The sequence below is a fragment of the Ictalurus punctatus genome, unplaced genomic scaffold (assembly GCF_001660625.3).
Source record: "Ictalurus punctatus breed USDA103 unplaced genomic scaffold, Coco_2.0 tig00005203, whole genome shotgun sequence".
Classification (NCBI taxonomy): domain Eukaryota; kingdom Metazoa; phylum Chordata; class Actinopteri; order Siluriformes; family Ictaluridae; genus Ictalurus; species Ictalurus punctatus.
Genome location: NW_026521107.1, coordinates 129857 through 141880, shown reverse-complemented (window position 1 = coordinate 141880; position 12024 = coordinate 129857). Strand labels below are relative to the sequence as shown.

The window sequence follows — 12024 nt, the reverse complement described above, 5'->3', positions numbered from 1 at the left end:
TGGTTGGGTAGAATAATACCATTGCATTTCACTATGCTTGCAATTATTATTATTATTATTATTATTTTATTATTATTATTATTATTATTATTATTATTATTATTATTATTATTATTGATAAAAGACATGGACACTGTAATTTCCCTGTGTCATTTTTTAAATACAAAGCACACATCATTATCTTGGACTTTATCATAATCATCAGCACAGAGAGGTCTCATTATCAAGTCACATCTCTTTAGAGTCTATAGAAAAGCTTGGCTTTGTATGTAGAGTACTACTTAGTGCACTAGAAGAAACTTGTGAGATTCATTCCTTAAGACTAGTGAGGTCTAATGAAAAATATATCTGTAGGATCTGTACAGCTGTGTGACAGTTCAGTTTCCACACTATCTATCCAGTATATGAAGTCAATACCTTCTTACCTTCGTATCGAAGATCCAGCAGCACAAGCACAAAGGGCACATAATTTACTAGTTTGTATGCGACTGGTGTTATAGTTACCATGATATAATGTTTGTTTGTTTTTTTTTTTTTTTTTTTGTAAACTCAGGTGTAGGAATATGAAGGCTTGGCTACAATGATGTTTAAAGAAGATAACCACAGCGCAGGACATGGTTTCCTCACATGCATAAGATAAAATCAGCTGCTGATTTGGTCTTTTTTAATGTGTTCTCAATGAACATGAGACTAGTTAAGCAATGAAGGCAATACATCCCAGACCATAATATTTTCTGGACACGTCTTGGACACACTTTATTTGAACTTCCAATACACCAGGCACATGAACAGTTTATTTCCAGAGGGTTAGGGTTAGTTCCTTCATTCATGGCCCTTAAAGAGTATTCTTAATCTTCAATACAATGTCACTGTGACCTGTGATATACATATCAGTTATTGTATAAACGATTACAATTATTTATTATACATATTTTTTTGCATTTAGCAATTTCATTCTTTACATATAAGTCATATATTACAAGGAACAACTCCAATTTGTTGTTGTTTTGTTGTGTTTATCTAGGCTAGTTAATATTAACTATGTAAACACAACAAAACAACAACCACCATAAATTGGTTATAGATATTGCGATAAATTAGGTCACAATACACTTTTCTATGATGTTGTAGGTAAGGTGATATCCATCCATCCATCCATCCATCCATCCATCTTCAATACTACTTATCCTTCAGGGTCACGGGGAACCTGGCGCCTATCCCAGGGAGCATCGGGCACAAGTATATCCTGGACAGGCCAATCCATTACGGCATAATCACACACACACTCACACACCCATTCATACACTACGGACACTTTTAGACATGCCAATCAGCCTACCATGCATGTCTTTGGACTGGGGGAGGAAACCGGAGTACCCGGAGGAAACCCCCACAGCACGGGGAGAACATGAAAACTCCGCGCACACACAGGGCCGCAGTGGGAATCGAGCCCCCGACCCTGGAGTGAGGCGAACGTGCTAACCACTAAGCCACCATCCACCTGGTATTGTGATATCTTTTTTAGTAATTACAAAATAAATAGAATTGAATGGAAGCGGCTAATTATATGTAAATTTGCTGGGGTTTTAAAAAGCCTAATCTTTCAAATATCTCCCTCCTTTTTAAAAAAACAAATTTTCAGTGTTAGAATTTAGTTTTTGTAGGAATGAAATAAATAAAATATCATCTAACTCAGTTGAACAGTTCTTACTTGTTACTACTGGTACTACTTGTATTGTTCTCTGCTAGATATATATCGCTTTGCTTGTATTTTTCTCATTTGTTAGTCGCTTTGGATAAAAGCGTCCGCTAAGTGAATAAATGTAATGTACTTTAAATCTATTCATTTATTTTACACCCCCCCCCCCCCCCCCCCCCACCTGTTTACATGTTTTCACATCAAGGCTACTTTGGTGACAGTTTGTTAGCTAAATTATATAGCATGATACATATCCCTGCTTGAGTGTGCGGGCATACTTGGCTAATAAAACTGATTCTGAATCTGATTCAGAAAAATGGCAGTGATCCGTACGAAAGCCGAAGGAATCGACTCTTATTGAAGAGCTGAGCCAAAGGATTCGGTTCACTTAAAAGAGCCAGTGCTTTCCGTCACTGAAGGAAGTGAAGTGCGCGGTGAAAAAGCATCATAATGGACGCTACAGTGGCATGTAATAATTGTGGCTTACCGTACACGTTGTCTGGTAAAACAAATAAAAATGTTTTAAACAAATTCTCTGTATTTACTTATACAAGTATTTTCCGGACGCATCTTGGTTACACATTGCTGAATGCGCTGAATGCAATGTGGGTTCAGAACACACCTAATTAACCTAATTAGCTAGTGAACCTTTGACAATTAGCAGACTACATCCTCAAAGGGAGTGTTTTAAAGCTAAACAATGAGACTTAATTGATAAACATGGCCTTCAAGTTAGCTTGAGTTTAGTTGGCTAGCTAGCTAACGTCTTGCATTAAAGCTTAATTTTTTTTATTATTATTATTTTTTTTTTTGCAGCGTGGTTTCTTAAAAATGATAAACAACCAAATTCCACACAGCAAATGTTAGCCATGTGAAATGTTAAGAAGAGCAGTGGGGGAAATTTCCCCATGTGATGTTTAACTTCATAAATAAGTGAACTTGATGTTTTTTGGTGGTTTTATTGCTGTTTACAGAGGGTGAGGTTGTGGGGAGGCTGCCCCATGTGCTCTTCTGTGTGGAGTGTCTCTGCTCTCTGGAGTGTCCTCAGGACTCCAACTCTGTCCCCTCAGTCAGCTGTCCCGAGTGTAGGGTGAGCACTGTACACAACTCCTGTCCATGCAGCCATCACTCCCTTACTGCGCTACAGCATGTCAACCAGCTTTCACAACTCTTTTTAGGGAAAGTAGCTAAAGCATGCTCAATTTGTCACCAGATGACACCATAGACTAATTTTTTTTAAATTACTTATGATATGGCAATGAATATTACTAACTAGTTTTTAAAAAGAAAGCGAGGCAGATAGGGTGCCGATACTTGTAGAGTTGCATAGGTATATCATGAACATGCACATTTTTTAACATGTTTACAAATGAAGACGGCAGGCAAAGTCGTGAAAGGTGAGTAGTCTGAAGGAAATGGTTACTGGTTTGTAAGTATCAACAAGAAAAGTGTTTAAAATGAAGAACTATGGGACAGTAAAGTTATTAAAACATAACTTTCTCAGATTTACTAAGTAGATAACACTAGTTGGTCATTACTACACCCCATAACGTTAGATAAGTGTGTCTGAGTTTAGTATTTATGCAGACCTTTTATATATTTTTTTATTCCTCCACCACTAAGTCTGTCCATCCATTTAAGGTTTTCGTTAATGCAATATCTCAAGAACCAGTGGTTGAATGTTTGTAGGAATTCTATAGACTATATAGTTGTAACTAGCAGATGACTCGATTATTATTTGGAATTGATCCAAAAATAAACGAGGTCACAGCAGTTTCATGTTTAGGAACTCAAGGCCCTTTATTGTTTTTTTTGGCTAGCTACGGTTTTGCCATCATTCCATGCTTCTGTGCGTCCTTGCTTTTGCATGAGATTCTTGTTTAGTGTGACATCTCAAGAACGAAAGGTTGAATGTTTTATAGTGTAGCAGCAGCGGCAGGTGGAACACAGACAGAGTGAGACTGGTTAAGAGAGCTTTTATTTTGTAGCATGGGAGTGCAGAAGGATCATGGGACACTCTGTCCTGGGGCAGCAGTCTGTGAGGGAGGTGTTAGAGAGGAGTGTGGTTGCTATGGGCCAGGCAGAGCGGTGTAGGCTGGTAGCAGAGTGCGAAGGCAGCGTAGGTAGTGGGGGTGAGGGCTCTTGGGGGGAGAGACTTGCCGTCGTCATCTGCAAGACATAGAACAGAATTGATCAGCATAGACACGTAGACAAAAGCTGCTCAAGCTGCTGAGGTTGTGATGCCTTTTTATCCTCTCCAGTCTTCTCTGAGAGGGTGAGGAGTTGCAGTGTTAATCTACCGCAAGTTGTGCTCTATTTCCCCACCTCATGCTCTGCTGCAGTCGACAACAGTGGTGCTGAAATGACTGTCTGTTCAGCACCCAGGTGGCAGTAGTGTGAGGAGCATTTTTCACCTCTTCAACAGGTTCACGTGGTACCTGTACGTTTCTGCTCGCTTATCGGCTGCTGCAGGCGTTATCGTCAGCTGCTGGAGGCTGGCCTCCATTAGTTGCTGCAGCATGGAATCCATGTTTTTATTTTTAAATTTTTTATTATTATTATATATTTTTTCCTTTATTTTTTTATTTGGCCAGGTCTGTGCTCATTCCCGCATCCTTCATCAGACTTACAAATGAGAAAATACAAAATACAAGCAAAGCAATATATCAAGCAGAGAACACTGCAAGTAGTGCTACAATAGAAGATTTTTAATTGAGTTCTAGAAGATGCAAAAATGTAATCAGCCCTGAGATTCTAACCAGCGACCTTGGCGTTCTTAACACCACGCACTAACTAACTGAGCTACATTGCCACATATATAATATATCATAATAGTTTCGAAGAGAATTTTTAAGCGAATATTTGTAAGTGTCCAAAATTATATGGACGGCGCTCCATGCAGCGGGGAAAGCACTCAGACATAGCCCGGGGAGGGAGCGTCATGTCGCACAGACTCTGGCCAGCTCCAGGCCGATCATCGCTGATTTTTTCCCGGTTGTTGAAGAGTTACCATTGATGAAATTGTTACTTTACATTTATTTGGTAAAAAGCTTAGACTTTTCCGGAACATTCAGCCTTTAGGGGCGATTAAGAGTTCCCGGATAGCAAGCACATTAGGCCGATTCTGGTAGAAATGCGCCACTGTCGGTTCAATGCCGGTATCGGTGAAAAGGTAATTGCCCAGAGCCCTGCTGACCGTTCACACCACTTCTCGCTGACAGACGGTTTTTGCTATGTGGGCCAATCTCGGCTGAAAGCAGGTGTACTTGCGGCAGGTCCATACTCGGTGTAGCGGTGTGTATCTGCTTTTTCGAGTTCGTTAAGTCACAGACGGGCCACAGCTAAAATTAAGGAGCTCAGCCGCCTGGAAAAAACTTTTGACGGTTAAATCAGTTAGGATACTCGAGGCTGCAGTCATTCTTCGTTTTCAAGAGGAATCATTTCAGCTGAAGAAGGTAAGTAATTTAATTGAGTAATTTCAGTCTACAATATTGTTTGATATTTAAAATGTCAGGGAGAAAATGTTTTTTAAAAATCTTTTCAACGGTATGTGTGATTGTGACAAGAACATCAGACGGTATCCTAGCAGCTAGCTAGCCGGCTAGCTAATTTAGGTTAAGTTAAGAGGCAGCTTGACACTTTTTTTTATAAAGCTTTTTTAATTGCTCTACAAATAAGATAAACTCCTAGTTTATTCCTTCCGTTCCTGTTTTACTACTTTTTATTTAACTTTTTAATATATTGTGTCAGAAAACCCACACAGTTTGCAGCATGCTGTGTCCCGTTATTAGATTATATTGTCCACTGGGCAGTATAACAGACCTGTTGTTCGGCTCAACACTGTATTTCTTATGTGCAATTCTTAGCCATAGTCTAGCAATATAATAATTTTTTGTCTCTTTGAGTGATCCTGAAGGGATTGAATAATGTTTAAATGCAACTGTATTTTACAGACAGCGATAAAGAGGGCAGGACCCGGTCAGACCTCCAGTCAGACGTGGAAGTGTCTGGGTAAAGACCACCAAGGTGTAAAACATGCAGATATTTGTTCAGCACATCGCTATTGCTATTCCTTGATGCTTTGAGAGCATATTCAAAGTTGTATTTTTCATGAAACATTGTAGAATTCGGCAATATAGTCAATATTTTACACTCTTACAGAGATGCTGCAGAACTGGCAGCCGATGGACGATATGCTGTGTGAGCGTATTCTTCTGCTTTCTGATTGACTTTCTTTGGTAGGTATTAATTAACCGTGATTTCCACTCAGCCATCTTACTGGAATTGTGTAGGTTACCAATAAGACTGAGGATGGAGTTGTATAGTTGTATAACAAAATATATTTTATTTTCTTTATCATAGCCATGCTGAGGGAGGTGTTGACTAAATTAGAGATGGTGCTGGACCAACAAACCACTGAGATTGCTTCAACTACAGGAGGTCCAGCTGCAGCCTTTGGATGTTGATGAAGATTTACTGCCCTGCAAGACCTTCCTCAACTGCGTAGTCTGGAGCGAAGGATGCAACAGAGCCCAGATTACAAGCAAGATCTGGTGAGAATTTTTTTCTCTCTTTTTTTTTGTTAACAACTACTTGCACAATTACACAGCGACTGAGAGCATTTCTGTTTTCTCAAGGTGACACACTCGTACTCAAAGCACAATGTTCAACACCACTTTGATATGAGGGAACAGTTATGACCTACTCTTTAGTAGAGATGGAAAACATGGAAAACACAAGCCGTGGTAATCCACGGCTAGATGTGCATTAAACGATTTTAATGCCTGATGTGGGGGAAATGAACCACTCGTTCAAATCGTTTAATGCACACCTAGCCATGGATTACCCCGCCTATACCATGGTCTTTCCACAATTAATAACGTTAAAGCTGTCATTGGTTTAGAAGCACAAACTTTGATTAGAAGTTTAAAATGATCGTTAATTTTTATTAGTTAAGTCGTTAGATCTGGAATTTTGCCCGATATATATCAGACACAGAGATAAAGTAGTATGATAAGATTACATTTATTCGAATGAATTGACAGATATCTATCAGAGAGAGAGAGAGAGAGAGAGATTAAGCGTGTATGAATTACCTGCATCATGTGTGCCTCTCGGCAGTCAGTGTTGCGCAACAGTAGTGTAGTAAAACTGAGAGTTGAATTACTTCAGAAACAGTGCTCTTACCACCTCGTTGCTGAGAAATATCATGTAGCTTTTCACCAGCAAAGCTATTTTTATTGTTAAAGTTGCAGACAGCGCTGGCAAGAGGTGTCTGGTCATATGAATGTCAATGTATGCTCGAGTGTCTGTGCGTGTGTGTGCATGTAGGCTGCGCATTGATTTAGAAATGATCACGGTGATCAAACTGACTGGAACTACCTGTGCAATAAACGGTTATAATGCACACCTTCCAGCCAATCAGAATCCAGTATTCACAATGACCATGGTATAAGCATAATTAATGCTTATGATTCATAATGACTGTATGATATGTATTGCTTTATTCCAAAGTTCATAGAAACCTCTTTACGCCTAAAGCTGCAGCGATGGAGGTCGAGGGGACCATGAAGAGGTGGCTCCAGCTGGCATCAGATCAAGAGTGTGGGTGCAAGAGAAGTCTTTTGCAAAAAGAAGGTATGTAGAGTGTTTTAACTGTGGTGTTTTTGTGGTATTTGTTAAAATGTTCATACTGTAGTCTATTTTTAATTGTTCATAAAAAATGTTTTTTAAAAAAATCCTTGCTGTTTTTAAGCGGTTGAATTAGTGTGCGTGTTTGTTGGTAGCTGGGTGGGTACACAGTTACGGTCGGAAGTTTACATACCCCTTGCAGAATCTACAAAATATTAATACTCTTAACAAAATAAGATTGATCCTGTGTGATCGTTGGGAACTCCATTGTGCGAAACGTCCGCGTCGCTTCAACAAGGGGTAAGGTGCACACACAGTTTTTCTTTTGTTTGTGTCCTTGATGTCGCTGAGCAGCTACCAGGAATCCTGAAGAAGGACTAGCGCATTGGAGCGGTCGTGCTGCACGTGGGGGCAAACATCAGGCTGTGGCAGGCGGAGGTTCTGAAGAGGGACTTCTCCAGCCTGATCGAGACGGTACGAGGCAGATCACCCACCGCGAAGATCATCGTCTCTGGACCTCTTCCCTCATACAGAGGTGGAGCTGAAAGGCTCAGTAGACTTCTTGCTTTGAATGACTGGTTAGTTTCTTGGTGTAATGAACAGAATCTGCTGTTTGTTAATAACTGGAATCTGTTCTGGGATCGGAACTGCTGTCAGACAACATTTCCAAGACGCTACAGACCAAGTGACTGTCTACCGTAAGCACATTTTCCTACAATAACAAAGTTCATCATAAGCAATGTTCAGTTAATAGTCCAACACCTGTAGTACATTCTATAGAGACTGTGTCTGTTCCCCGAGCTATACAATTACATAGACAATTTCAGAATGTTTGTTTTAGTAACCTAATTAACCTAAAATTAGATCATACATCCAGCACCTTTAATCTGAAGCTAGGACTATTAAGCATTAGATCTCTTGCGTCTAAGGCTCTTATTGTTAACGACATCATTACTGATCAGGAATGTAATTTAATGTGTTTAACGGAAACTTTGATTAAACCAAACGAGTACATGACATTAAATGAAGCCAGTCCTCCTGGATACAGTTATGTACATCAGCCTCGTTCAACTGGTAGAGGAGGAGGTGTTGGTCTCATCCATAGTCAAAATCTAGCCATCACACAAAAACCTAGACATAAATTTAATTCTTTTGAAATTCTTTATACCAGCATAACTTATGTAGCCACTAAAAATAAGTAAATTCCTCTAATTAGTTACAGGCCCCCAGGGCCATATGCTGAATTTCTTAGTGAATTTGCAAACTTTATCTCAAACCTGGTTGTGTCTGTAGATAAAGCATTAATCGTCTGTGATTTTAATATTCACTTTGATATCCAGAAGACCCTCTGAGAACAGCAGTTGTGTCCATCTTAGATTCAGCAGGGATTAATCAGAACGTAATCGGGCCTACTTATAATTGTGGTCACACTCTTGACCTCATATTAACATACGGATTAAATATAGAAAATATTATAATTTTTCCGCAGTCTAAAGTTGTCTCAGACCATTATCTTATCTCTTTCATAATACGAATTGATCATAATATTTCCACCTCGCCTTGCTACCGCATAAAGCGTGCTTTCACATCAGCTACTGCACCGAGCTTCATAAATAACCTCCCAGAGACATCAATTATATTTGGATCACCGTCTGATCCGATAGAACTCGATCAGGCGACTGAAAGCTTACAGTCAACACTCCGCTACATGCTAGATAGAGTGGCTCCACTCAAAAGAAAAATAATTAGAGAGAAAAAGCTAGCACCCTGGTATAACGATCAAACGCGAACCTTAAAACAGACAACTCGACAATTAGAACATAAATGGCGTCAAACCAAACTGGTGATATTTCAAACAGCATGGAAGGAGAACCTACTGAAATATAGAAAATCTCTTAGCGATGCTAGAAAAGTCTCTCCACTTTAATAGGAGACAACAAAAACAATTCTAGATTTCTATTCAACACAGTAGCAAAATTTACTAGGAATGAAACCACCACAGAGAGAAACACTCAATCACAATCATTACATAGCGGTGAAGATTTCATGGAACTTTTTATTGGTAAAGTTGAAAATATTAGATGTGAAATTCAGGCTATTAAATTAAAACCAGACAGTATTATAACTAACCCTGTAGACGATGATATAGCAATATCGGATTAATGTTTAGAATGTTTTACTCCCCTTAGAGAGACCGAACTAGCTTCATTAATCTCTTCAGCAAATTCATCAACTTGCATACTAGATCCCGTACCTACATGTCTATTTAAACAGATTTGTCCTGGAGTAATTGAACCATTTTTAAATATAATCAACTCTTCCCTTAGCACTTGCTATGTACCTAAATCATTTAAATTAGCAGTTATTAAACCCTTGATTAAAAAACCTGACCTTGACCCCTCTCAACTGTCCAGCTATAGACCAATATCTAATCTCCCCTTCATCTCCAAGATCTTAGAAAAACTTGTACACAGCAGTTATGCTCGTACTTACATAGGAATAACATTCATGAAATGTATCAGTCAGGACGTAGACCTCATCATAGCACAGAGACAGCGTTAGTTAAAGTAGTAAATGACCTTCTACTGACCTCTGATCAGGGTTTGTCTTGTTGCTTGTGTTACTTGACCTTAGTGCAGCTTTTGATACTATAGATCACACTATTCTCCTTGATAGATTAGAAAATGTTGGCATTAAGGGAACAGTCCTCTCCTGCCTCAGGTCTTATTAGACCGATCGTTATCAGTTCAGTTTGTAGATGTAAATGGAGACTTCTCCATGAATACCGAGGTTAAATTTGGTGTTCCACAAGGTTCTGTTTGAGGCCCACTGCTTTTTACTTTGTATATGCTACCTCTAGGTCAAATTATTCATAAACATGGAATGAATTTCCACTGTTATGCTGATGATACAGAGCTGTATGTTTGCAACTGAACAATAACAACAATAAACAACAACTGAAGAATAGCGAAAAACTTCAACTGTTTTGTAAGTCAAACTTTTTAATGTTCACCTGGAATTTGACTCCTATGTGACTAAATGATGGAATTGTATCTTATGTTGGACCATGTATTCCAGAGATTTTTTATTTGAATTTCTTGTAGCGTGCTTACTTGAAGACGATGAGGCAGAGCAGCATCGGAGAGACAGTTCGCTCCATTCTCCAAAGAATCGGGGAGAACAGTCTGTAATGTATGTTTTTGTTGAAAGTGTCAAAAGGTGGGAAGCTGGCTTTGACTGATCAGGATGAAGTGTATCGCCTTGTACACTGTGAGTATGAAGGATAAAAAATGTATACCGTAATTTTCGGACTATTGAGCGCACCTGAATATAAGCCGCACCCACTAACTTTAAAAAGAAAAAAAAAATTGTACATATATAGGCCGCACTTGTCTATAAGCCGCAGGTATCCACGTTGTAACGCGAGATATTTACACAGAAAGATGTTACACAGATAGATTTTTTTAACTTTTAATTAAATACATACCGTAAATGCTTTTTTTCCTGAACAGTGCATGCCAAGCTTACGTGCAGCAGCTTTATTTCCTTCTTCAACAGCCAGATCGATCGCCTTTAACTTGAAAGCTGCATCAAATGCATTTCTTCGTGTGTTTTCCATGATGAGGGTGTGTGCATGAAGCGTAAAATGACTGATCTGAAGAATTTAGTGTGAGTGTGTTTGATTTAATTCGAACAATTTCATTGGTCCACTGTGACCTGTTCTGTAATTTCATTGGTCCGATGTGACGAGGCTAAATGTTTTGGCGGCATGAAGCTCGTTAACCCGTAAAAATCCATAAATTAGCCGCATCATTGTTTAAGCCGCAGTGTTCAAAGCGTGTGAAAAAAGTAGTGGCTTATAGTCTGGAAATGACGGTACATGACAGTATATGCCTCCTTTGCAAACTCTTGAAAAGAAAGTCTTGCCTTCAGAAATTGGACATTTTCTCTGTTATTGCATTCCAAGGCTGAATGTTTTTGTTGATATTTATGTTACAGATATTGCCGAACAAGCACATGGACGTGAATATACTGTTGCCGGTTGCAGAGAGGCCATCGGCAGCTACCTAAAAAATGCCCCAGGCAGGAAAAGTGGCAAGAAACATATTATGAGTGTTTATGATGAAGGTTAGAATTTAAATCTACAACTTCTGTGATTCTTTTTCTTTTCTCATTCATACAAATGTGCCATTGTGTAACACTGTTGACTGACTCATTAGTTTTTATATCCATTTGAAAAGCAAAAACCTTTCCACTATGCATATAACTGAAAGTGCATACATGCTCCAAACCTTTTGTAAATACTGATGATTGATTTGGAGGTTTCAAATTATGAGTGAATTGTGGTTCACTTTCTTGCGATCAGGAATGTGTAGCTAATGTCTGTAGTTTTACTGTTTCCGAAATTGTTGGTTCAGACTGCATCATATAGTACATGTATATAACAATGAAATGAAATGCCATATATTCAGATATATCCACTGTCTGTTCACAGCAGAGCTACGTGGGATCTCCAGTGCGTCCTGCAAGAATTGGGCCTGAGTCCAGTTCAGATTCAATTTTGTAATCTCATTCCTCTCCCTTGCGTGACAGCCTCCAAACAGTACAATTCTAATGAGCTTGAATATACGGGGAATTCCATTGGGTTTGATGTCTGACTAATTAAAGACCCACCTCTTCTATGAACACCTAAC

General features: G+C 39.0%; 1 long non-coding RNA gene across 1 annotated transcript; it reads left to right on the top strand.

Moving 5' to 3' along the window:
- Positions 1 to 7494: 7494 nt before the first annotated feature.
- LOC128631152 (uncharacterized) lies at positions 7495 to 12024 on the top strand. The gene is made up of 5 exons (XR_008395360.1): positions 7495 to 8028; positions 10191 to 10318; positions 10435 to 10600; positions 11330 to 11458; positions 11826 to 12024. It is a non-coding gene; the product is annotated as an uncharacterized LOC128631152 (long non-coding RNA).